Genomic DNA, 4,732 nt, shown 5'->3' on the forward strand with positions numbered 1-4,732 from the left:
ACCTTCACGCCACAAGCACATGGTTAGGGACAGCTTGGTTTAGCCGCTTAGGCCAGGATTTTATTCCTTTAGGCCCTCCTATCCACTGATGCTCAAAGCCTTGGGATCCTTTTTATTTACCCCTGCCTTTTGGTTTTAAGGGTTATTGGCTTTTTGCTCTTGCCTTTTGGTTTTAAGAGCTTTTGGCTTTTTCTGCTTGCTTTTTCTCTTTTTTTTTTTTGCCATTTTTTTTCGCAAGCTTTGTTTTTTGCTGCTTTTTCTTGCTTCAAGAATCATTTTTATGATTTTTCAGATTATCAAATAACATGTCTCCTTGTCATCATTCTTTCAAGAGCCAACATATTTAACATTCTTAAACATCAAATTCAAAAGACATATGCACTGTTCAAGCATTCATTCAGAAAAAAAAAGTATTATCACCACATCAAAATAATTAAACTAAGTTCAAGGATAAATTCGAAACTCATGTACTTCTTGTTCTTTTGAATTAAAACATTTTTCATTTAAGAGAGGTGATGGATTCATAGGATATTCATAACTTTAAGACAAAGTCACTAAATACTAATGATCATGTAATAAGACACTAACATAGATAAACATTTAACATAAGAAAACGAAAAACAGAAAATTTAAGAACAAGGAATGAGTCCACCTTAGTGATGGTGGCGTTTCCTTCTTGAGGAACCAATGATGTCCTTGAGCTCTTCTATGTCTCTTCCTTGTCTTTGTTGCTCCTCCCTCATTGCTCTTTTGATCTTCTCTAATTTCATGGAGGATGATGGAGTGCTCTTGGTGCTCCTATCCTTAGTTGCTCCCAATAATTGTGTGGAGAAAAATGTATCCCCTGAGGTATCTCAGGGATCTCTTGATTTGTAGTCAAATATTCTACCACTAAGCTATAGACCCTTGAGATGAATCTCTCCATCTCCTATGACTCAGAGGTGGAAGCTTTTGTCTTCCCTTTCCTCTTTCTAGAGGTTTCTCTGGCCTTAGGTGCCATCAATGGTTATGGAAAAACAAAAAAAGCTATGCTTTTACCACACCAAACTTAGAATGTTGCTCGCCCTCGAGCAAAAGAAGAAAGAATAGTAGAAGAAGAAGAAGATATGGAGGAGATGGAGGGATGTGTGTATTCGGCTATATGGGTGGGCTTGGGTGGGAAAGAGATTTTGAATTTTGAAGGTAGGTGGGGTGTATGGATGCGAGTGGTGAATGAAAAACAGAAGGGATGACTGTGAATGGCGAGAGAGAGAGAGAGAGAGAGAGAGAGAGGGTGATATAGGATTATGAGGAGGGAAGGTGAGTGAAGGTATGTAGGGATCCTGTGGGGTCCACAGATCTTGAGGTGTCAAGGATTTACATCCCTGCACCAATTAGGCATGTAAAATGCCTTTGCATGCCTTTCTGGCGTTTAGACGCCAAAGTGATGCTTGTTCTGGGCGTTCAACGCCCATATGCAGCATATTTCTGGCGTTGAACACCAGCTTCATGCTTGTTTCTAGCGTTCAGCGCCAGCTCCAGCTCTGTTCTGGCGTTGAACGCCAGCCAGATGCTCCTTACTGGCGTTTAAACGCCAGTAAGTCCTTCCTCCAGGGTGTGATTTTTCTTCTGCTATTTTTTATTCTGTTTTTAATTTTTGGATTTATTTTGTGACTCCACATGATCATGAACCTAAGAAAACATGAAAGAATAATAAAAATAAAAATAAAATTAGATAAATAAAAATTGGGTTGCCTCCCAACAAGCGCTTCTTTAATGTCAATAGCTTGACAATGGGCTCTTATGGAGCCACACAGGTGATCAGGTCAATTTTATAGACTCCCAACACCAAACTTAGAGTTTGACTGTGGGGGCTTTAGTTGACTCTGTAGTGAGAGAAGCTTTTCATGCATCCTCTCCATAGTTACAGAAGGAGATCCTTGAGTTTAAAATACAAGGTTGTCCTCATTCAGTTGAAGGATCAATTCTCCTCTGTCCACATCAATCACAGCTCTTGCTGTGGCTAGGAAGGGTCTTCCAAGAATGATGGATTCATCCTCATCCTTCCCAGTATCCAGGATTATGAAATCAGCAGGGATGTAAAGGCCTTCAACCTTTACTAACACGTCCTCTACCTGACCATAAGCCTGTTTTCTTGAGTTGTCTACCATCTCTAATGAGATTCTAGCAGCTTGCACCTCAAAGATTCCCAGTTTCTCCATTACAGAGAGTGGCATGAGGTTTATCCCTGACCCAAGGTCACATAGAGCTTTCTCAAAGGTCATGGTACCTATGGTACAAGGTATTAAGAACTTTCCAGGATCCTGTTTCTTCTGAGGCAATGTCAGTTGATCCAGATCACTCAGTTCATTGATGAGCAAGGGAGGTTCATCTTCCCAAGTCTTATTACCAAATAATTTGGCATTCAGCTTCATGAAGGGCATAAGGAGCTTCAATGGAATCTCTATGGTCTCTAGATGAGCCTCAGATTCCTTTGGTTCCTCAAAAGGAAACTCCTTGTTGATCACTGGATGTCCCAGGAGGTCTTCCTCCTTGGGATTCACGTCCTCCCCTTCCTCCTTGGATTCGGCCATGATTGTTATATCAATGGCCTTGCACTCTCTCTTTGGATTCTCTTCTGTATTGCTTGGGAGAGTACTAGGAGGAGTTTCAGTGATCTTCTTACTCAGCTGGCCTACTTGTCCCTCCAAATTTCTAATGGAGGACCTTGTTTCATTCATGAAACTCAGAGTGGCCTTAAATAGATCAGAGACTAAATTTGCCAAGCTAGATGGATTCTGCTCAGAATTCTCTATCTGTTGTTGAGTGGATGATGGAAAAGGTTTACTATTGTTAAACCTGTTTCTTCCACCATTAGTAAAGCCTTGTTGAGGTTTTTGTTGATCATTCCATAAGAAATTTGGGTGATTTCTCCATGAGGGGTTATAGGTGTTTCCATAAGGTTCACCCATATAATTTACCTCTGCTATTGCAGGGTTCTCAGGATCATAAGCTTCTTCTTTAGAAGATGCCTCTTGAGTACTGTTGGATGCAGCTTGCATTCCATTCAGACTCTGAGAAATCATGTTGACTTGCTGAGTCAATAGTTTATTCTGAGCCAATATAGCATTCAGAGTGTCAATTTCAAGAACTCCCTTCTTCTGAGGCATCCCATTACTCACAGGATTCCTCTCATAAGTGTACATAAACTGGTTATTAGCAACCATGTCAATGAGTTCTTGAGCTTTTGCAGGCGTTTTCTTTAGGTGAATGGATCCACCTGCAGAAGTATCCAATGACATCTTAGCTAATTCAGACAGACCATCATAGAATATATCCAGGATGGTCCATTTTGAAAGCATGTCAGAAGGACACTTTTTGGTCAGTTACTTGTATCTCTCCCAAGCTTCATAGAGGGATTCACCTTCTTTCTGTCTGAAGGTTTGAACATCACTCTAAGCTTACTCAGCTTTTGAGGAGGAAAGAACTTGGCTAAGAAAGCCGTGACCAGCTTATCCCAAGAGTTCAGGCTGTCTTTAGGTTGAGAATCCAACAATATTCTAGCTCTGTCTCTCACAGCAAAAGGGAAAAGCATGAGCCTGTAGACTTCAGGATCTATTCCATTAGTCTTAACAGTATCACAGATCTGCAAGAATTCAGTTAAGAACTGAAAGGGATCTTCAGATGGAAGTCCATGAAACTTGCAGTTTTGTTGCATCAGAGAAACTAATCGAGGTTTAAGCTCAAAATTGTTTGCTCCAATGGTAGGGATAGAGATGCTTCTTCCATGTGAATTGGAATTTGGTGCAGTAAAGTCACCAAGCATCCTCCTTGCATTATTATTATTTTTGGCTGCCATATCCTCTTCTTGTTCGAAAATTCCTGTAAGGTTGTCTCTGGATTGTTGTATTTTAGCTTCTCTTAGTCTTCTTTTCAGAGTCCTTTCAGGTTCTGGATCTGCTTCAACAAGAATGTTCTTGTCCTTGCTCCTGCTCATGTGAAAAAGAAGGGAACAGAAAATAATAATAGGGATCCTTTTTACCACGGTATAGAGGTTCCCTTGTGTGAGTAGAAGAAAAGAAGAAAGAGAATGAAGAAGAGAAGAATTCGAACTCAGAAGAGAAGAAGGGGTTCGAATTTTTGGGTGAGGAGAAGTGTTAGTAGATGAATAAATAAATAGAAGGAGATGAGAGGTGAGAGAATTCGAAAAATAAAAAATTAAAATTTAAAGTTAAATTTCGAAAATAGTTTTTGAAAAAGGTTAGTAATTTTCGAAAATTAGGAATGAAATAAAATTAAAATTAAAAATTGAAATAATTAGTTAATTAAAAGAATTTTGAAAAAGAGGAAGGTAATTTCCAAAAATTAGAAAGGGATAGTTAGTTAGGTAGTTTTGAAAGAGATAAGAAACAAACAAAAAGTTAATTAGTTAGTTGAAACAAATTTTGAAATTCAATTTTGAAAAGATAAGAAGATAAGAAGTTAGAAGAGATATTTTAAAATCAAATTTTTGAAAAAGATAAGATTTAAAAAGATATGATAGAAGAATATGATTTTGAAAAAGATAAGATAAAAAAATATTTTTGAAGAGATATGATTGAAATTAGTTTTGAAAAAGATTTGATTTTTAAAATCACAATTAATGACTTGATTCACAAGAAATTACAAGATATGACTCTAGAACTTAAAGTTTGAATCTTTCTTAACAAGTAAGTAACAAACTTGAAATTTTTTAATCAAAACATTAATTTTT

General features: G+C 37.9%; 1 non-coding gene across 1 annotated transcript; it reads left to right on the forward strand.

The window, feature by feature from the left end:
- Positions 1–3,335: 3,335 nt before the first annotated feature.
- Positions 3,336–3,442, forward strand: LOC112739192 (small nucleolar RNA R71). The gene has a single exon (XR_003170129.1). It is a non-coding gene; the product is annotated as a small nucleolar RNA R71 (small nucleolar RNA).
- The last annotated feature ends 1,290 nt before the right edge of the window (positions 3,443–4,732 follow it).

This window comes from Arachis hypogaea, chromosome 13, assembly GCF_003086295.3.
Source record: "Arachis hypogaea cultivar Tifrunner chromosome 13, arahy.Tifrunner.gnm2.J5K5, whole genome shotgun sequence".
NCBI classification, from domain to species: Eukaryota; Viridiplantae; Streptophyta; class Magnoliopsida; order Fabales; family Fabaceae; genus Arachis; species Arachis hypogaea.